Genomic DNA, 22603 nt, shown 5'->3' with positions numbered 1-22603 from the left:
CTTTCGTCGTGCAGCCAGCCTCTGGAAAAACGAAGTCGTTAAAAACCAAATGTACTTTTCCCCCCTGTGGCCGAAGGAGAACCAGACTCTCTGAACCGCGAGAGATGTTTCTTGTTGGGAGGTTTAGGAGGGAAAGAGCAGACTCCAGGAATACAATGGCAGATCTGTTTATGGACAAGGGAGAGAGTCAGACCCTGACTCCTGTGCTGCTGAAACTGGGGCAAGGAACAAGGGGGCAGGAAGGAGAAGGTGGCCCATCATTTGCAGCCAAAACATAATCTCCAATGTGCCCAGACCAGGGAGGAATCTAGACATGGAACCCTTGATAGAATCCATGGGAATGTCAAGAGTAATTTATTACTGGGAACGTACAAAATGACCCTGAGAATGAATGAAATCAGGGAGGAATCCAAAAGGTGGACCTAGCCTTAATTGTCTCTATGTTTGGTTCAGATCATATCTTGTTCACTGATTTGATGGCTTTATCCTGTGAAAAGGTCTATGAATTTAGTTCATCCTCATCATCTAGGGACACGGGTGGCGCTGTGGGTTAAACCACAGAGCCTAGGGCTTGCCGATCAGAAGGTCGGCGGTTCGAATCCCCACGACGTGGTGAGCTCCCGTTGCTTGGTCCCTGCTCCTGCCAACCTAGCAGTTCGAAAGCACACCATGTGCAAGTAGATAAATAGGTACCGCTCCAGCGGGAAGGTAAACGGCATTTCTGTGTGCTGCTCTGGTTCACCAGAAGCGGCTTAGTCATGCTGGCCACATGACCCGGAAGCTGTACGCTGGCTCCCTCGGCCAATAAAGTGAGACGAGCGCCGCAACCCCAGAGTTGGCCATGACTGAACCTAATGGTCATGGGTCCTTTACATCATCTAAACTAGTTTGCATCCATCTTTTCTTGGGATATTATGGAGGAGTGGGCCATTGGGGTGAAGTCAAACCATTGGAAGGTTGCAGCCAGGGGTGTCAACTTGAATAAAATATTTGGGGGGGCAGGCAGGTAAGCACTACCCCACATAATTAATCACATGATGCGGTGCACACACACCATTTGAATGGCAATGCCCATCATTAGGGGAGGGGCTGGTCCCCTAAAATATTTTATTGGGGGGGGGCAAAGACCCCTCGGCCCCTTGAAGTTGGCTCCTAAGGTTGCAGTACCTGCTGTGGCTGTAGGGACTGATACGGGAGGGACAGGTTTTGTTGCAGCTGTGGCAGCTGGGGGCGTCCGGTTGTGCTGCTACAGATGCAGACTTCAGCTGGTGCAGAACGTGGCTGCACAGGTGCTTGCTGGAACTGAGTGCACAGGAACTGTCACACCAATACTGCTCCAGTTGTGCTGCTTACCAGTGGACATCCAGGCCCTATTAAATTGCAGGTTTGACTTTGAAGGCCATAAGCAGCTTGGGGCTGGGTTATTTGAAGAACTGTTTGCATCATAGGGGCTGAGGCAGTTTTGGCCCCCTGAATGTATTTTTGGGAGGGGTCAGGCCCCCTCGATTTTCAGAGGGCATTCATCTCCTGCCCTCTGGCACCTTATAACACCAGGATTTTGCACGATGTTGTGTGTGTGTGTGTGTGTGATGTTGCACCGGGCTCCCCCAGTCCTCTGGAGTAGCTGGCGCCTCTGGTCTGCATCCCTACCTGGAGACACGCAGCTGCACCTCAGAAGTTCTGCTTGCCTTTTGCATCTGCAGATATTGCTGGACTAGAACTCCAAAACTCACCCCTAACCATTAGCCATGCTGGCTGGGGGCTGCTGGGAACTGAAGTCCAGCATCATAGGAAGAGCTGCAGGTTCCCCACTGAGGCTGTGCTGCTACTGTTGTGCCAAGAACCCAGCTGTATGGGTGCTAAGGAGAGAGACTCATGTAACATACCTACATCATCTAGCCTGGTCTTAAGTGATGCAAGCCTGGTTGGCCTTCTGGACAGCAGCAGGCTATATCCCAGAGCCAAGCTCTGAGGCTCTGACCTCAAGCACTAGATCAGTGTTTCCCAAACTTGGGTCTCCAGCTGTTTTTGGACTACAGCTCCCATCATTCGCAGGAACAGTGGTCAGGGATGATCAGAACTGTAGTACAAAAACAGCAGCAAACTCACGTTCGTGAAACACTGCTCTAAAGACTATGGTGGCTCCATATGACCGGCTGTGGGATTGCAGCAACAAAACCATCAGCCTACCTAGAAGGATTGGCCCTGAGAGAGTCTGGCCAGCCTCAGAGAGTGCTAAGGCATGTCTTGTTCTCCCTTGGTGAGAGGAGGGAGGCCATGAGGTGCCAGGCCGGAGGAACTGAAGGAGTTAACTGAAGGCAGCTGCAACAGCAGCACCTGTGATGTGTGGCTTACACAACCTCCACACAGGAGGCCCCTGGCCAGGAAATCCTGTATTTCAGGTTGGGCTAGACTAAAAAAGAAGGCTGTCAAGGATATTTTCCCTCTGTCTGCTTAACTTCCCTCCCTAAAAAAAGTCTCTTGCGAAATCTGTGTGTTTGTGTAAAATAGAAGACTCCCCAAAGCCTTCACGCTTTCACCTTCAGGGCTGGCAGCCCAAGACATTTGAATGCCTCAGGAGAAAACCCAAATTGCAGGGGTCCCATCCCTTGCCTTCCCTTCTAGTTGACCCCATGGCTTGCACGCTACCTGCCGGCAACGTCCCTTCTATGACTGAAGAGAGCAGCCCCAGAGTTCCTCTTCTCAATGGGTCAGCCAACACAATAGAAGCTACGGGGGAGGATGTCTCCATGCAGGCATTGGTTGAGTGGCAAATTCAGAAGTGCAGGTTTGCATCAGGATAGTCGTAGCCACGCCCCTTCTAAGATAACCTTATACTTCTGCAACAATAATAATTAAGGACGCAATGCAGTGATCAATGCAGATCTGCCTTTCAGTTACATCTGCTATTCTCTGTGCAAATCATTTGAGGGACCACCATATCTTCTTTTGGAGGGACTTAATCTGTGCATTACCCAAAGTTCCGTTGTACATAATAGAACTTGCGCACCATTCTCTTGGAACTGAAACCACCCTTCTGGTTTCCACATTCCCAAATGCTTAGCTTCAGAGCATAAAGGTAAAGGTACCCCTTACCATTAGGTCCAGTCGCAGACAACTCTGGGGTTGCAGCGCTCATCTCACTCTATAGACCGAGGGAGCCGGCGTTTGTCCACAGACAGCTTCCGGGTCATGTGGCCAGCATGACTAAGCCGCTTCTGGCAAACCAGAGCAGCGCATGGAAATGCCATTTACCTTCCCGCCAGAGTGGTAACGATTTATCTACTTGCACTTTTGACATGCTTTCAAACTGCTAGGTTGGCAGGAGCATGGACCGAGCAACGGGAGCTCACCCTGTTGCAGGGATTCAAGCCACTGACCTTCTGATTGGCAAGCCCTAGGCTCTGTGGTTTAGACCACAGCGCCACCCACGTCCCTCGCTTCAGAGCATAGAGAGGCTTTAAAAGCAACCCTTTCATGCTTATTGGGTGGTTCTAGGTTGATAGAGACCAAGGACCCAGCTGCAGATACCTTTCTGTGGTGGCTCCCCAATTGTGGAATGCTCTCCCCAGAGAGGCTCGTCTGGTGCCATCACTACATGTCTTTCAGCGCCAGGCAATAGCATTCCTCTTTACCCAGGCTTATGGCTATTAAGTCATCTGTGGTCTGTGAAAGTGTGGGGCAGAGAGGATTGCTATGATGCTGACTAATTTTTTTCTTAGGCTGTCAGTGTGTTTTTATTATGTTTTTATCATTGATGTTCTGTAGCGTGTTTTTAATGTTATACGCTACAGTGCCAGATTTACGTATAAGCTAAACAAGCTATAGCTTAGGGCGCCCCAAAAAATTAAAGGGAAAAAACACCTGGATGTACATTTCCAAAATATAAGATAAAAAACAAATAAAATAAAACCTACATAAAGCAACAGTGTTTTCTGTTGTGTAGGCTCCCATGATGTAAGTAATGGGCCCTGCCTGCTAGCCTGCTCCCTAAAATATCACTGGTTTGCTCGTTTCTATACGTAGGGTGCCTACATTCTGCATGGACTGGGTGCATGGCAACATGTGCAAATGGCTTTAGATACCTGTTAGGTCCATAAATTACCATATAGCATATATTCAACACAAAAAACAGTGAAAATTTGTTGTTGACACAGAGGGACATATAAAGGGCCCCATTACCTTCAGTAGCTTAGGGCCTCATCAAACCTAAATCCAGCCCTGACGCTGCTCTGGAATCTCTTCATAAAGGGTGGTATATCAATTGAATGAATGAATGGGTCTTTCACTTACACACACACACACACACACACACACACTTACCTTGGCCCACTTAATATGGGGCAACACCAGCAGGACACTTCCTCCTCTTTCCTCCTCTCTGAAAGTGAGGACAAGGTGAGTCCCCAATACTGGCGGACTCTCCTCATCATCCTAGAAGCACACCAAACAGAGAAGGTAAGCCCTCTTCAGCTCTGTCTTATTGTTCATGGAAACTGACAGGCATCAGGGAATCTGATCCCCCCCCCCCAACAGCAGGCTGCCAGGGATAGACAGCTTTGTGAACTAGCAGTGACTCTCCAGGGTTTCAGACAGGGAATCTCTCCCAGCCCTACCAGAAGATGCTGCCTGGAGGTTGAACCTAGGATCTTCCGTATGAAAGGCAAATATTCTACCACCACTGAGCTATGGCCTTCTTCTCTGGTATGAAGGGTAGGCACTGTTGCTGGCAGGTGTCTTCATGTTAGAATTCCTGCTCCGTGATTGCAGTCATGGAATTGTTGTCTATCACATGACGGTATATGTTTTGACTCCACAGAGTGGAAACAGGATGTTTGTGTTACTGTGTTCCATGCAGTGGGACTATTGTCCTTTGTTTTTTCTCTTTGCTGTCTGATGCTAGAGAGAGAGGGAGCCATGTTGCAGTGCTCCATGTATGGTTTATATGTAAATAAATTAGATTAGCCAAAAGGCTGAGTTGCTGAGGTCTGTCATGCAAACTGCGAAGACTCTGCGTATCCCTAAGTGTGCAAGTGTCTGTTGGCATCAGTCACTGTGATGTTTGGGCAGAAGAAAGCTTTTGAAGCTCCCGAACAAAAGACCAGGAGGGAGAGAACATGCCAGTCGGGCATGTGTCTCTGCCAGGGTCCTACTGGAGTGTAGGATGAGCTCCTAACACTTCATACCCTCCAACATTTCTCCAGTGAAAATAGGGACACCATAAATAATTATAAATAAATAAATAAATAAATAAATAAATAAATAAATAAATAATACCCCACCCGTTTGAGTGGGTTGCCCCAGCTAACCTGGGTGGCTTCCAACATACATAAAAACACAATAAAACATTAAACATTAAAAAGCTTCTCTATATAGGGCTGCCTTTAGATGTCTTCTAAGGTTGTATGGTTACTAATCTCCTTGGCTTCGGTTGGGGGCAGGTTGCATATCTCCATACCCTCCAACATTTCTCTGATGGAAATAGGAACGTCCTAAGGAAAAGCCGGACATTATGGGATCAAATCAGAAACCGGGACAGCTTCTGTAAATCCAGGACTGTCCCTGGAAAATAGGGACACTCGGAGGGTCCGTGAGAATTTTGCTAGCTAGTAGACATAATAACTTTCACAGATGCTGGGCTTAGGGCTCAATCTCACCCCCCAAAAAACATGCACACTCCCCAGGACCCGCCTTGCTTGGCATCTCACTCAACTCACTCAAGAGACATTTGCTGCCTCTGAAAAAAATTATTTTGCATGCTTCTTTCTGGCCCAAAGTGCGGTACAGAAATGCAGTAAAAAATGGTGAAACAAAACACAACAAAACTAAACAAGTAGCAAGAAGTGCTTCCGTTAAGTTGCATAACAAAGAAAACTAATAAAAAAGGGAGAAAATAAGGTAGTATTTTTTAAAAAAAACCACAACCAAACAAACACAAAGCGTTTCTGAGAATGTGCTGCTCCACCTCCCTCAAAATCTCCTTTGTCAAAGCCTGACACTTCCCACCATGTCAGGAGCAAAGTCCTAGGCCCGCCAATCCCTTCTGGTTCACAGGAGGCTCGTGCTGGCAGAATTGCCTCTCTGACGTTTGGCAAAGGGCAAGGTCTACGTGCAAACCTGCAGTGCCAGCCGCTGCCGAGGTCAGCGGCCCCCTTCCTTACAACTCGAACACAAAGCCAGGAAACTCTGGGGCTGGTGTCTCCTCCAGGTGAATGCGGGGGGGGGGCATGTGTGTAAAGCACACAGCCCCAGCCCCACCATAAACAGTGTTCCCTCCCAGGTTGCTAGAAGATGAACTCATCCCTCTGTATCATAGCTGTCAACTTTTCCCTTTTCTTGTGAGGAATCCTATTCGGAATAAGGGAATTTCCCTTAAAAAAAGGGAAACATTGACAGCTATGCTCTGTATCAGGGGGTAGAGTACCAGATGGCATTGGACTCCAACTCCCATCAGCCCGACAATAGCACAGCCAGTTTCCCATCTCTGATCCTGTACTCACAATCACCTGGCAAGTGGGTTAGCCATGCAGGGGCACTTTCATAAGCCCAGCCATAAGGGGATCCTGGCTGTTAAACTGTCTCCGACCCAAAGGGGCTTCACCTACTTACAGTGCAATCCTACACATGTCTGCTCAGCGGCAGTAAGAGTCCCATTGAGTTCAATGGGATTGCACCTACTATTGTTGACTAATCAATTAACTGATGGGATAACTGGTTGATTATTCAAGAAGCTACATTTAAATCTTTGCGTATTACCAGGATCTCAGTATGGGGGGCCTTTGCAGGATGCTGAACAAAATGTGGGATAATAAACAAAAGCGTTCCCTCCCTGCTGGGGTGCCAACTTGAATAAAATATTGCAATGTAAGCCTTGCTCCATGCAATCAGTTACATGACATGGCACACACAAACCATTTGAACAGCAATGCCCATCAACTTTGGGGGGGACGACATTTTATTGGGGTGGCCGAAGGGATCTTGGCCCCTAGTAGTTGGCTCCCACGCCTTACTGCTAGAAGTGAGGAAAGAATCATCTTAAATATTTTATTTTTCGTTCCCCAAAGACACCAAAACCATAAGGCACCATAACCAGAATAATCTACAGCACTTTAGTTTATATAGTTAAGCTGATTAAAGTTTGAATTATTATTATTGTTTATTGTTTACTAAAAGGGAAACGTAAAGCGCTCATCTCGCTTTCAGGCCGAGGGAGCCAGCATTTGTCCACAGACAGCTTTCTGGGTCATGTGGCCAGCAGGACTAGACTGCTTCTGGTGCAACGGAACACTGTGACGGAAACTAGAGTGCACGAAAATGCCATTTACTTTCCCGCCACAGCGGTATCTATTTATCTACTTGCACTGGCGTGCTTTCAAACTGCTGGGTTGGCAGGAGCTGGGACAGAGCAATGGGAGCTCAGCCTGCCACGAGGATTCGAATCGCCAACCTTTTGATCAGCAAGCCCAAGAGGCCCAGTGGTTTAGATCACAGCGCCACCCACATCCCTTATTGTTTACTAGTAGTAGTAGTAGAGGTGGCAGCAGCAGCTATGCTAATCCTATGTTGCTCATCAGTGTCCATGACACTTCACATGGTAACATAATGATAAAATAGCCCAAGTCTTGGCTTGAAGGCTCCTACACCCAAAGGGCCCCTCTGGACAGCATTTTCATTGCACAGTCATGATAGTAGAATCATAGTTGTAATGTTGGAAGGGGTCACAAGTGTCATCTAGTCCAACCCCTGAACTAGAACCTGCTTTGAATACTGTTGACCCCTGCCAAAGGTATTGGGGCAGTCACACTCCTTCATTTCCAATCAGTGCATAGACTTCCTGCTGAAATTGCCCAACTTTTCATACCACCAGTATTCTAGGGTTTCTTTTAGTCCCCCACTGCAGCCTCCCCAGACAGCAATTATGCGACAGCAGTCCGGAAGCAGAGCGGAGCGACAAAGAAAGCAGAATAATATCTATCCTTGTGCCAAGAACCTGTTGCAGAAAAAACCTGTGAGAAGAGCCCAGTCCGGAAGGGCCCTATGTTTTGACAGCTTGGGAGACAGAAAGGGAGAAAAGGGGAGAGAGGGTGAGGCCCAGCTGCAGATTTCTAAAAATAATTTAGGTTTTGTTTTAAGTACCTCTTAAGGGACACGGGTGGCGCTGTGGGTAAAACCTCAGCGCCTAGGACTTGCCGATCGTCAGGTCGGCGGTTCGAATCCCCGCGGCGGGGTGCGCTCCCGTTGCTCGGTCCCAGCCCCTGCCAACCTAGCAGTTCGAAAGCACCCCCGGGTGCAAGTAGATAAATAGGGACCGCTTACTAGCGGGAAGGTAAACGGCGTTTCCGTGTGCTGCGCTGGCTCGCCAGATGCAGCTTGTCATGCTGGCCATGTGACCCGGAAGTGTCTTCGGATAGCGCTGGCCCCCGGCCTCTTAAGCGAGATGGGTGCGCAACCTCAGAGTCGGACACGACTGGCCCATACGGGCAGGGGTACCTTTACCTTTACCTTTATGAGACACTGAGGGCTTGTCCACACTTAACACTTTCCCAGTCTGTGTCCGAGTGCTTTTTCCCACCCACCCTGCTTTCTCCAGGAAAACCCGATCTTTAGTGCTGAATCGGAACAAATGGCAATTCACATTTTCCACAGATTGCTGAGAGCATTAAAGAGTGGTTTTTTTGTTTTTGTGGGGAAAGCAGGCAGGGAGGAAAGTGCTCAGATATGACTGGAAAGCATAGGCCTGTGCCTAGAAAATGTGAAGGAAAATTAGTGTGAAAAAGCCCTGATGCCCAGCAGAAAACTTTCATTCAAAGGCCACAGCAAGGCTGAAAGCTAGGAGACTAGAGCGCTCTCTCTCTCTCTCTCTCTCTCTCTCTCTCATATTGTACCACTCCATAACCTGTTTCTTCTTTTGCCCTTGTTGCAGGGATTTCTTGTGGCATCACAGACTTAAACACTAGAAGCCTTGACTGGAGGAGGAAGGCCATTTCCTCTTGACAAAGGGTGGGACTGTTGGATCAAGTGACTATTAAACACCCCAAACTGCTCCAGGGGCAGGAGGGGAATTGAGAAACCAATTCCTGTTTGGCTCAGGACTCACACCTGCTTCCTAAAGGCATCTAATTGGAACCACCTTCTCAGCGTTTCAGAGTCTAGCCCAGATGCTGCCCTGGCGTCATCACCCAGCTCTTGGCAACGGGTGCAAGATTTCGAAGCTTGGCCACAGCAGAGCCAAGGCGGCAAATTAACTACGAACCACATAATTTGGAATCTCCTCCAAACCTGTGCCAAAGTTTTGCAGGGAGGGGGGTTGCATCTTTTTTTTGCAGCGAAAACCCCACGTTTGATCAATTGCTCAGTTTGTGGGGTGCTGCAAAATGCAGGGTTTTTGCTCGGGGGGGGGAACCTGCCAAAATTTGGCACAGGTTTGCAGAGGATCCCAAATTTGGGGGTTTGTAGTTAATGGGACTGAACCAAGATTTTCGGCATGGTTTTGAGGCCACTCTTGTCTTTCGTCGCATGCAGCAAACTGCTGTTCGGCTCAGTCACAGCCTCTCTGTCTGTGGCCCCCACTCTCAAAACTGACTTACGTTGGCAGAAGAAAGCATCTTATGTTTGAGAGACAAAGATGCAGGGAGTGTTCGTGCCGGGGTGGGGGAAACTTTCGAATTTATTATCTGAGCTGGTTATTTTTACCCTCCTAAACACACACTAAATGGGTGATGGTTTCTGCTTTTATTGGTTTTGGCGAGTGCACCTGGTCTTTTAGGAGCACATTTACCCCATTCAGGATCAGGGAATTCCCTACATCTGCCTCCCCCCCAGAAATAGTACTTCTGTGTTGGGATTCAGCCTCAATCCATTAATGGCCATCCACCCACTGGCGTATGAAGGGGGGCGGGGGAGTGTACCGCCCCGGGACCATTTGGGGAAAGGGTGCCATCGCGGCCTCCCCCCCCGCCCGGGACACGCGCTGCATGCCCCACATCCCCGGATGCATGACACGACCCCGCGGGCAACACGACATGCCCCCGGGATGCACGCGAGCCATGTCCCTGCCTGTTCTCTGCTCCAGGGGCTGCAGCATGTTGCTCTGCCACTGTATGCACCCCCCTCTGCTTCCAGACACCCACACAAGACGTCCACCTCCTTCACCGGTTCTGATTTAAACAAGAGGTAGATCTGGGTATTGTTGTGTATTGAGTCAAAGGATTTTATATCTGTATTATTATTGTCTGTATTTGCATTAGGGTAAAGTAACTGCCTTTTGGTTCCAGAGGGTACAGCTACTATTGGTTCATTTAAGCTGCTGTATTTGAATCCTCTGTCTTATTGGTTTCCTCCAAAAGGCAGGACTGTGATTGCCTGATATTGTTCCCTCCAAAATGTATCCTTTCTAGCTAGTTCCCTGTCCCTATAAATGTAGCTCTCCCCTCCTCAGGTCTCAGTCTTGTTGCTTTAATAAAGAAGTGTTACTAGAGAACTGTCTCCAGCATATTATGTCAAGAGAGCTGAAATCACAAACCCCACATCACAACAGGTATCATCCACATATTGGTGAACACCCAGCCCAAACCCCCAATGATCAGCAGCATGTTGAAAAGCATGGGGGAGAGGACAGAGCCCGAAGGCACCCCATAAGTGAGTGCCCAGGGGTCCAAACACTCTCACACACAACCCGACACCACTTTCTGGACACGGCCCACGAGGAAGGAGTGGATGTACTACATAACAGTGCCCCCAGCTCCCAACTCCTCTAGACGGTCCAGAAGGACATTTATGGTTTATGGTATCAATGGTCGATGGTATATTAAGACATTCCTGCCAACCTAGCAGTTCAAAAGCATGCCACTGCGGCGGGAAGGCAAACAGCATTTCTGTGCGCTTTGGTTTCCGTCACGGTGTCCCATTGCACCAGTAGCGGGTTAGTCATGCTGGCCACATGACCTGAAAAGCTGTCTGTGGACAAATTCTGGCTCCCTCGGCCTGAAAGCGAGATGAGCCCCTTTTTTATATTAAGACGTGAAAACCTCTGTGGTAAACCAAGTTATACATGATGCATATTCTGGCCATAAAGTCGTAAAATGACTTTGGATATGTGGTTTAAAGCACCCATACCCTGCAATTTCCATCTCCCCCAACCCTTCCCTCTTCAGAAAAAAATTGAAAAAGAAAAAACCTCTCTGTCAGCTGACACCAGCGTGGTGTAGTGGTTAGGAGCAATGGACTCGTAATCTGGTGAACCGGGATTGAGTCTCTGCTCCTCCACATGCAGCTGCTGGGTGACCTTGGGCTAGTCACACTTCTCTGAAGTCTCTCAGCTCCATTCACCTCACAGAGTGTTTGTTGTGGGGGAAGAAGGGAAAGGAGAATGTTAGCCGCTTTGAGACTCCTTAGGGTAGTGATAAAGCAGGATATCAAATCCAAACTCATCTTCTTCTCTCTGAGTTGACGGATTTGAAGAGTTCCCTGAGGCAGTTCTGCAATGTTCCATGCCCTGCCTACAACCCTTATGGTTGGTCACTCAACTTTTCTATGAGCTCAGAGTGCTTCTGCATACCAATGGCCGGAAGCCAGAGGAGGAGAGAGGGCTCTTATGCTCTGGTCCAGCTTGTGGGGCTTCCAAGAAGAGGCACATCTGCCTGTCCACTGTGAGAACAGGACTAGATGGGACACTGGGCAGATCCTGCAGGGCTCTTCTGATGTGCTTATTTCTATCCTGTCAACGTTGCCTTTTATGCTTCCCAGGAGAATCCTTCTCCTTTGCCTGGAGCCGTTTCTCCTGAGCTAGCGGCACCCAGCCTTGAAACTCATCTTTGCTCCGGGATGACTCAGACGCAAACGGCCTGTGGTGACATGGAGACGCAGCTCTTGGCAACGGCGCCGTGTATCTTTTTACTGGGTCAAATGTTGTTCTGCATGGGTCTGACTCAGCCCCCGAGCGGGTACCGAATGCCAGTGGGAATCATCAGCTCCTTACTCTAAAGCAAACATTGCTAAAATTAGAAAGCCGCAACCTCCCGCCTTAAACCAGCCTGATCCCTTTCGCGGTGGCTGCAGAGCGAATGTAAGATCAGGTCTCCTGCATCACGTCATATACGGCTTGGTGACTCAGATGCCCAGTCAATGTCTCCCAAGCAGCCAAGTTTGCCTAATATGGAAGAGGAGGAAGGATCCACCCCCTTCTCCAGCTTTCAGGCATCCTTTGGAAGCTTATGGCCTCCGGCTAAACGTGAGGGCCTCCCTTAGTAAGGCAACTGGGAAGTGTGTGTACACTCAGGCACAGGAGGGGGAAGAAAGGCAATGTTATGTACTGAGTTGAATAGGATCCAAAATGCAGCAGTCTGATTGGTCCTAGAACAATAGGATTCAGAATGCAGCAGTCTGATTGGTCCTGGAACAATAGGATCCAGAATGCAGCAGTCTGATTGGTCCGCAGGAGCCACCCAATCCAACTCCGGGTGGAAGTGAATCCGCAACCTAATTGGCCTACAGGAGAATCCCAGAATTAGCCAATCACGTGGGGCCCATTGTGTAAATAATGTATATAAAGCAGACATTTCGGGGGAACTTCCACTCCTCACTACTCTGAGCTGAATAAAGAGCATGAAATCCACACTCGACTCAAGTATATTTCAGGCAACCTCAGCAGCCGCGAAGTCTCTGGGTCTGCCAGTCTGGCTCTTTCTTGCTGGGTCTTCTGTTGAATTTCAGGTGCAGAAACTGACCTTAGGGATCCTGGTCTAAGACTTTGGCGCTATGAAGCAGGCTGTCCCCAACAGCCTCTCAGAACGCTGCATGAGGTCTCCCTGCTCAACAGGGCCATTTTGGCTTAGATTTTCCTCTTGCTGAAGGGAGCATCTCTAAAATGCTTCTCTAGGAAGAAGCAGCCCTGAAAGCAGATACAGCACCACCCATGTCCTCAGCTCAAAAGGAGCTGGTTCATTTCTTCTCCCACATTTTCAGCATCCATTAAAAGTTTAAACGCCACATTCTTTTCATTCCGCAGGTATACTTCATAGAACCGCAGAATTGGAAGGGACCCTTGAGGATCATCTAGTCAAGTAGAATTGGGACTAGGGGATTATCTGAAAAACGAAACCATTCTGGTAGTCCTACCAGAAATGATCCATTGAAAATCTGTGTAGGCAGAAGGGAGAGTGAGTCACTTCCTCGCCCAGCCGTGCCTGCCTTCCTGTCACTCAAGTGAAGGAGCAAAATTCCAGTTTCTAACCATGACTCATAAGGAGGCCAGGAAAGGGTCTGGAGCAAGCAAACTCATTTGGGATGGAGTGCTAATGAGGACTGATGAGTGAGCGAGGTTGGCAAGTCTCCTGGTGCACAGGACTGCAGCCGCAGGGTGAAAAGGGACAGGCAGAGCTCTTCCTTCAGGACCTGCAACACACAAAGTGCAGCCCACACCAAAGCCCACCTCCCTCCTCCGCTTCCTGCACTTCTGCGAAAAGATATCACTGCTTTGCGCGGAGGGGCTTCAGCACCTTTGCACATCTGCAACCTTAGCACCAAGCCCTGCTTATTAAAAGGAGAAGCAGAGAGAGGGAGGGAGGGAGGGAGGGAGAGAGAGAGAGAGAGAGAGAGAGATTTTGTGCTAAACTGCATTCAACTCTCCATCAGGTTTTGGATACTCTGGTGAAATATACTCGGGAGTCGAGTGTGGATTTTATGCTCTTTATTCAGCTCAGAGTAGGTTACAGACTCCACTAACCCAGAAATGGTACCTCGGGTTAAGAACTTTGCTTCAGGATGAGAACAGAAATCACACGGCAGCAGCGGGAGGCCCCATTGGCTAAAGTGGTACCTCAGGTTAAGAACAGTTTCAGGTTAAGAACGGTCCTCCAGAACGAATTAAGTTCTTAACCTGAGGTACCACTGTACTCCTTATTTCATTCCATTCATGATTTTATTCCTATAAAATATATCAAAGTGATTCAACAATAACAACAGCCACAACATCCTGTTTAAACATCAATTGCAACCATTTCATTAGCAAAAAACGAGTTTGAATCCAATACAGATGCAGACTGGGAGGGAAACTGCCCCTAAAAAAGGCTTGTTGAAAAAAGGAAGGCTTTCAATAGGTGCTGAAAAGATGGTGACTACCTGACATATAGAGGGACGGAGATCCAGTTTTTTGTGGCAGATTTGTTGCACCAAGGCAACAGAGCACTTTAATCCACTTCAACTGTGTAAACCGCAAGTTACGGAATGCTCCGGAATCCCTCCTGCAAAATAGAGACAGACCCAACGTCTGCAACAGCTTGGTTAACCCACCAAGATTCACGGGCAAGTGGGTGATTCACAGACAGAGCGATGTTGTGTCCATCACTGCTGTCCGTTCTGGAAACTGAACAGCAGCCAAAACCCCAGGCCAGAAAAGGGTGCATGCAGATGTGAAAATTGTCCTTGGTAGGATATGAGAGTCCCTGAAATATTTTTGCCTGGCCTTTGCCAGGATGAAAAGAAAAATATCCCTGGACAATTTACTCACCACTAAATTTACTGGCCTGGTCTTCTCCTGCACTTTGGTTCATCATAGCAAGTGGTACAGGGTTTGATGATGGCTGCTTTGATTCACAGCTGCTTTCTAACTTTTATTTTGAATAGCCATCCATGAGTTTTCACTTTGTTTAAGGTAAAGAGACCCCTAACCATTAGGTCCAGTCGTGGCCGACTCTGGGGTTGCAGCGCTCATCTTGCTTTATTGGCTGAGGGAGAAGGCGTACAGCTTCTGGGTCATGTGGCCAGCATGACTAAGCCACTTCTGGCGAACCAGAGCAGCGCACAGAAATGCCGTTTACCTTCCCGCTGGAGTGGTACCTATTTATCTACTTGCACTTTGACGTGCTTTCGAACTTCCAGGTTGGCAGGAGCACGGACCGAGCAACGGGAGCTCACCCCATTGCGGGGATTCGAACCACTGACCTTCTGATCGGCAAGTCCTAGGCTCTGTGGTTTAACCCACAGCGCCACCCGCGTCCCTTCACTTTGTTTAGTTGACTGGAAAAACGACTGGCTGAAATTGCTTCTAGGAAAGCATTTAATCAAGGGGGAAAAATGGTTGAGATTTGCTTTCTAATCTCCTCATATCACGTCCCCTTCCTTGCTTCCACCAAAAAACCCTTTGGGAAACTGTAGTTGCCTTTCTCCAGCTTTGCAGTTTGAATGGCTTTTTCCCCCAAGTGGGGACATTAGGTCACCTGTTGCAGGCGTTGGAGGGAGTTCTATATGGGGTCTTCTCCAGCCCCCTCCCCACTTGCCACAGCTGGAGAAACAGGCCCCTAATCCTGTTTTTATGTGCCAAAAGAGCTCAGACTCCAGGGTGGGTAGGCAGGCAAGCAGTGCACCCTGACCCGGTTGGAAGGGCTGCCAGAGCATTAATCTACTACCTGACACCTCAGCTGACTTCTTAGAAACACAAACAAAGCCAGAAGAGGTGGTGGGGGTGGAAGGGGGTGGGGACGGGGCCCAGTCTGATGTCTCTTGCAGGAGGAGGAATCTTGGCCAGAGGTGAATAGCAGGATTTAAAACAACAACAACCACAGAGAGAGAAAAGGCAGAAATAGGAACCCTTTGCTCCCAGCAGAGAAGGCATCGCTGACCTCTGGCTTCCTGTTTGGTTGCAGACCAAAATAAGTAAACATTGCACTGAATGGGGCTGCCGGGAACAATTGGCCACATTGTGTGGCCCCCACCCCATTTTTCCTGGTGAAATGAATAGCTGTGTTTTGGTGGGGTTCAGGAGAGAGAGAATCTCGGCTAGCCCCATTTAGTTAGGACTGGAGTCCGAAGCAAAAGCCAAAGATGGCTGGAAGCCACAGGAGGGGAGAGCACTGCTCCAGCCCCTCCAAGTGCCCCTGTTTTCCAGGGACAGTTCCAGATTTACAGAAGGTGTCCCTGTTTCTGATTTGATCCCAGAATGTCCCACTTTTCCTTAGGATGTCCCTAATTTCATCAGATAAATGTTGGAAGGTACGGAGTAATGCAACCCCCCAAGCCAAGAAGATATGTAACTATACAACCTTTAGAAGACATCTGAGGGTAGCCCTAGATAGGGGAGTTTAAATGTTTAATGTTTTTATATATGTTGGAAGCTGCCCAGAATGGCTGGGACAACCTAGTCAGATGGGTGGGTAGAGAGAGGGAGCATGGCATTGGACCTGGGGTCCCCCCCCCACATTTTGCTCCTGTGCCCCTTAGAGAGCCAGTGTGGTGTAGTGGTTAAGAGTGGTGGACTCGTAATCTGGTGAACCAGGTTTGCTTCCCCGCTCCTCCACATGCAGCTGCTGGGTGACCTTGGGCTAGTCACACTTCTCTCTGAGGTCTCTGAGCCTAACTCACCTCACAGAGTGTTTGTTGTGGGGGAGGAAGGGAAAGGAGAATGTTAGCCGCTTTGAGACTCCTTCAGGTAGTGATAAAGCGGGATATCAAATCCAAACTCTTCTTCTTGGTTCGAACCAGCACTTTAAAATGGGCTCAGAAACAGACTGTGATCCCATCCGTTTTGCTGGTTATGCAAAAGAGCAGAGCAAGTTTTGCAAAGGTTCTTCTGACTCTTTCATCAAATTCAGTCTGCTTCTGTAGTGGGTGGTGAGACAGGGCAAGGAAGGAGCTATAAAGGCCCAGAGGGAAATCTGACAGCTGGAAAATTGACAACCCCCACCTCCCCACAACCTCCAGCTTCTGGGATCTCAGCAATCATTAGGCAATAGCCAGGCAGCTTCAGACTTTATGGCATCCATGAAGGCTAGAATATTGATATGAGAGGGAAAGGGGGTGGGGACGGCTGCTGGTGTTTTGGAAAAAGAATCCTGTGCCCTTGGTGACCTCCAAGTGGGAAGCTTGAGAGGAGAGCAAGCGCTTGATACTTTTGACTGGCCTGATTCAAAGTTGAATTAATATGTGAAACACAAGTTTGGATATGACTCTGCTAAGCTATCATCAGAGAATCATGACTCCTCTAGCAATTGCGTTCCACAGCAATCCTCTGTTTCCCCTGCTCCTCCTCCCCAAGTTTGCTTTTTTATATTCTTTATTGAAAAATAAAACAAATACAAAATTACAAGGGGACAGAGTAAGATAAGACACAAAAAGGAAGAAACAGGAAATAGTACCCATGCAGAAAACAAAACAAAGATATTTTGTACATTACAGTGGTACCTTGGGTACAAACACCTCAGGTTACAAACACTTCGGGTTACAGACTCTGCTAACCCAGAAGTAGTACCTCGGGTTAAGAACTTTACCTCAGGATGAGAACAGAAATCACGTGGCGGCAGCAGGAGGCCCCATTAGCTAAAGTGGTACCTCAGGTTAAGAACAGTTTCAGGTTAAGAACGGACCACCAGAACAAATTAAGTACGTAACCAGAGGTACCACTGTACAAAAAAGGTGGCAGTGAGGGAATTGTTATTGTAGTTAACTAGACCTTAAACAAATATGGCATGTATTTTTTTTAAAAAAATCTTTTTTGGCAGGAGGTCCTGGGACCTTCTGCATGCTCTCCCCATGGGCTGAAGCCCTTTCTAGGATTTCGCTTCCAGCAAGGGATCTGAGAGGTTTTGCACTGTGGAAGCCTGAGAACAGCGCTAGACATGGAATATGCCAGGAAGGGCCTTGGAGGAATTGCTTTGAGGTCAGCAGATTTTAATCTGTTATTTGTTACAACACTGGAGCTTTAGCAAGCTTAGCCAGTGTGTCTTATTTATATTGGCAGCTCCAAAGATAACAGAAGGGTGAGGAAACTGTGAACAAGGCATCTGCAAAGAAACTCCACCCTGTACCATGAAGTGGACATTTTATCAGTTCTCAGAAGTTCCCTGCTCAGGTAAGGGACAGGAACCTTGAATCACCCCCTGCAGCATATTGTGTGTGTGTGTGTTTACTGCACATGAGTTTACTCTGTGTGTGGCCTATAAGCAGATAATGCACCTTTACCACCGCCGCCCCCCCCCCCGCCGCCCCCAGGAAGCAATTATGCAAGCGCCTTCTGCAGGGTAAACTCTCAAATGAAATCCACTAATGTGCACCTGTCATTACATAAGCTCTCGCCCATTCAAGATGTGTGACTCATTATCCCCTAATTAAAAACAATCAGGTTCCTTCATTTTCATTCCCCCTCATAAGTAAATTTAAGTGAAGTACATGTCTTCTGTGGCTAACCAAAAAGAGAAAGAGAGAGAGCTGTAATTAGCAGGGCGCCATTGGAGGGACCTGAGCTCTTTGAATTGAGTTTGGTGCTGGAAGAGGTGATGAGCCAGCCTTGCTGCCACGGCTGCCGCCTCCACGCGGCGTGGACCTCTCTGAGCCTTGAAGTTGGCAGCAGCCTCTTTCCAAGGGCGGAAGCACACTTTGCTTTTTTAAATGCTGCCTTTGAAGGAACTCCAGTGCGGATTATTATCAGGCAATCCTCAAGGGCTGACGAATGCTGGCTCCTTCTAGAAGGTGGCTCCTTGCCCAGTGAGACACCATGGCATTTAGGGGAACGGCCGCTGTTGTGAATAAAGAGGGACTGGATACCATTTTAATTATATTTATGCATTCTGTACGAGCCCAATCCAGGCAGAATGGTGAGACAATAATAATAATAATCTCAACTGATTTAAACTGGGCTGCAGGTCTGCGGGTCTCAAAGCAAAACGGGGTGCTGATCAAAGGTAGTCCCATGTAGAGTGCATTGCAGCAGTCCAAGTGGGAAATAACCAGAGCATGCACCACTCTGGCGAGACAGTCTGTGGGCAGGCAGGGTCTCAGCCAGTGTATCAGATGGAGCTGGTAGACAGCTGCCCTGGACACAGAATTGACCTGTGCCTTTAAGCCAGGCCTGTCCAAAGTCCGGCCCAGGGCCTAATCCAGCCTGCTGTTTGTTTTAATCCGGCCCCTGTGGCAGTTTACCCTCACACATGTTCACTTCATCAAATCTGGCCCTCTTTGGAAAAAGTTTGGACACCTCTGCTTTAAGCAAAATGTCAGTGTGTAACCGATACAGAGTTTACATCTGCTTAAAGCTACAGTTGCATAGAACTAAACTAGGGTGGGGAATCGTTTTGGGGCTGATGCATTATCCCAATGAAAAGTTGTTGCAGACCCTCCTAGTTTCCCTATTTTCCAGGGACGTCCCTGATTTAGAGAAGCCATCCCACTTTCTGATTTGATCCTGGAATGTCCCGCTTTTCCTTAGGATTGTCCCTATTTTCACTGGGGAAATGTTGGAGGGAATGGAGTTATGCGACCCCCGAGTCGTCTGAAGGCAATGTGGTATTGGGAAGTGTTTTGTTTTTTTAAAAAAAGTTTAATGTTTTATTATGTTTTTATATATGTTGGAAGCTGCCCAGAGTGGCTGGAGCAACCCAGTAAGATGTGTGGGGTATAAATAGTAAAAGTATCCTTATGGAATGGGGACATTCCTATTTTCATTGGAGAATTGTTGGAGGGTATGTTGTTGGAAGCTGCGGTTCCACTGAACTGGCGAAAAAACTAACAGGAAAAGTAAGAAACCAACATGACAATATCTGGAAAAAAATCAACCAGATGAAATAGCAAGCAGGATTTTAAATAAGAACAGCGGAAGAAAAATGATAATATTTGAAATAAAAGAATATGTGTTAGGTGAAATGCAGTATGTAGACAGGATGGGATTAATAACAGCAGGGAAGGGAAGGCAGGAAGTCAAAGTTTAAAGAGAGATGTATGACAAATTTAAAAGCTATATGTGTGTGTGTGGTTGTGCAAAAGGCAAAAATAACTTCGTAATCTCCGAAAAGAACACAGAAAACGTCAATGCACAGCCAAGCTCAGACCCTGCCTATTCAAATCCTTAAGCTTCAAAAGGCAACAGCACCCAGAAAACTGCATGCATGTAATTGCAAAATGCTCAGATGACTTTTTGCTTATTTCCAAAAATTGCTAGTCAACCTCTCTGCAGACATTTCCACAGCTGCTTTAATCTTCTTGCAGAGGAAGAAGCTGCAAAAGCACACTTTCCACAATGTCAAAGCCCTTCTCCCTTTCATGTGCCCTCGCCTCAAATAAATTCTAATATTGTGCTCTGAGTACTAGGAAAATGTCATTTTTGGTAACAGCTCTGCAGGTATGATGTGCAAAGCATATTCATGTCAAAGTGAGAAATGGATCCTGCAGACAGCATCCTTCATTTTAAACTTGCACATACAACATCCGTGCAAAGGAAGAAGCCTTTAGAGCTCAGCAAAGAGTTAAGGCAAACTCCACCAACCCGTCTGTTTAGGTGTCTCATGCAATCTCTAGGCCAGGTGAGGCATGAATACAAGGAAAGGGGTGGGGGGAGAGGGGGAGGGAGCTCTGGGATCTGAAAACACTTTCAGCTCCCAGCCAGCGTAGGCCCGTGTGACAAGATGTTCAAGAAACAGAGACCACGTGATTAAACAGAGCACACAAACAGCATATCATTAGCGAACAAAAGGCAGGGTGTTCAGTACACAGCCCCACCCATGATCAGTGACCTGTGCAATTGGCTCGGGGGGGCGGGGGGGAAGGATTGAGCAAATGGTTTTATATCCATCGACACAACAGATAAAACAATGTTGCTTTGACTGTGATCAAGATCCCAGACTGCTCCCTTGACCAGGGCTCCTAGGGAAGGAGGACGAGAAAATTACCACTGTCCAGGGCATGCCACTGATGGAAAACACAGGGGGAAAAAAGAAAGAAACCTCCACACCAGTTTCCAGTGCATGTGGACCCTTCAGGGGGAAGAATTCATCTGATTCCCAGCCCTTGAAAGCCAGTGAAGGAAGTTGATGAAGCCAGGACTCTTCAAGAGCACTCCTTGCCCCCAAACTTGCCCTGAACCCACACTCCTTGACACTAGCATCCCAAACGCAGGGCAGTGTGAGGGATGCAGCAGGAGGAGGCAGGGCATCGCTTGGTTAGGCATATCTGGACCACAGCTCAGAATGGCCAGTTTGTGGGAGACATCAGGGAGAGTTAGTTAGGAATGTCTTTGAGGACACCCCTTTTAAGCCAGCTCTTTAGCGGACACAAACATCTCCTAGGTTTAGCGACAGGTAGGAGGATTGACAGCGATAGTGTTGCATCCTTTTGCTCTAAGGCTTTTCCTGGTCCTCCCTCTCCCTCCCACCTGCCAGACACCCTTCCCAAACCATGCCAACAACCTTTCTTCGGGCCCTGCCAGCGTAGGAAGCCAGTAGGGTCAGGGCTGGGGAAACAGCTTCAGTGACCAGGCAAGAGGCTCTGACCTTGGATCTCCAAGCTCTCTAAATCTGGGGAGAGAGATCTAGTATATTTCATGGCTCCTAGGATGCCCTCCCAGGTGGCCACAGGATTGGAGCCAAAGGTTGCTTGCAGACAACCTGTTAGTTGAGCATGCATCCTGATTTGTTTGCACAAGTTTATGAGGACCTGCTTATGGAACTTTCACCCTGTTTTGGTTGCAAAGACGTAATATGAGGTTGTGTCTGTTGTGAGAAAGAAACAGATGGGGAATTGCCTGATTTCTTTCTCTCCCTTTCTTTCTCTCCCTTTTGCTGAGCTGCAGAATGGCTGGCTGCCTCAAGCAGTTTTAAACCCAGGCAGTGGCATTGAGGCCTGAATTGCATCCACTTGTTTAACATGTGTTCCCTCCACAAAAAGCTTATGCTAAAAAAAAATGAACTGCATAAAAAAGTAAAGGATGTTATACTCAAAACATCGGAAGTCCCAGAAACGAGGCTATCTCTCCATCCAGTCAGCAGAAGGATTCAAAATGGAGGTTCCGAAAGAGAAAATAATTACCGTATTTTCCGCTCCATAAGATGCACCTGACCATAACACGCACCTAGTTTTTAGAGGGAGAATGCAAGGGGGGGGAATTCTTTAAAGGGAACGCTGAGCAGAGCCTGTATGCATCCAAGGTTTTGTTCAGTGCTCCCTTTCATGAGCTGCAAGGAGTGTGTGTGCGGTGCTTGAAGGCTTTTCCCCCAAGGAGAGAAAAGCCCACAAGAGCCGCACACACTCTCCGCGCAGCTCTTGTGGGCTTTTGCGGGAGGTGGGGGAAGGGACAGAGGGCAGCCCCTCTGTCCCTTCCCCCACCTCCCGCAAAAGCCTGGGATAGCCATGCGAAGCCTCCTCAGGGCAGTGGGATGAAGGCTCCCCATGCCCTGAAGAGGCTTTGTGCGGCTAAGCCAGAAGCCAGAACAGCAAGATGGAGCGCTGTGCAGCAATCCCTCTCGCTGTTTTGGCTTCTGGGATAGCCGCACAGCCTGCATTCACTCCATAACACACACACACATTTCCCCTTACTTTTTAGGAGGGAAAAAGTGGTCTTATAGAGCGAAAAATACGGTAAATTTAAACTCAGGAACAAAAGGTGAAATATTCGTGCTAATGAAAGAAAAGCAGGCTGGGTGAGTCTTCCAGCTGGGAAAATTTGCCATGTGGAAAGCCCACAGCACCTGCTCCTAAATCTTAATTCTTCCACAAAGAAGCAGGCTAACCTGAAAGAAACAAAGAATGCAAAGTGCTTTAAGTCTCTCCCAGGGGAATGAGTTCTTGGCTAGGGGGCTTACTGGATCTGCTTGCTTAGCTTAACCCTTTAATGCACGCAAGAGGC

General features: G+C 48.1%; 2 long non-coding RNA genes across 2 annotated transcripts in view; one reads left to right on the top strand and one right to left on the bottom strand.

Annotated features, from left to right (window-relative positions):
- The window catches only part of LOC309347120, an 85027-nt gene that overhangs the window by 7509 nt on the left and 54915 nt on the right, over positions 1 to 22603 (top strand). The gene's annotated exons all lie outside the window — the stretch shown is intronic.
- LOC309347114 lies at positions 4359 to 14242 on the bottom strand. Its single transcript, XR_014158863.1, has 3 exons — positions 14119 to 14242; positions 13402 to 13527; positions 4359 to 4434 (listed from the first exon to the last, which is right to left on the bottom strand). It is a non-coding gene; the product is annotated as an uncharacterized lncRNA (long non-coding RNA).

This window comes from Podarcis erhardii (assembly GCF_964252035.2).
Source record: "Podarcis erhardii genome assembly, chromosome: 7".
Taxonomy (NCBI): domain Eukaryota; kingdom Metazoa; phylum Chordata; class Lepidosauria; order Squamata; family Lacertidae; genus Podarcis; species Podarcis erhardii.
The sequence above is the reverse complement of the archived record's forward strand: the minus strand, read 5'-3'. Positions and strand labels throughout refer to the sequence as shown.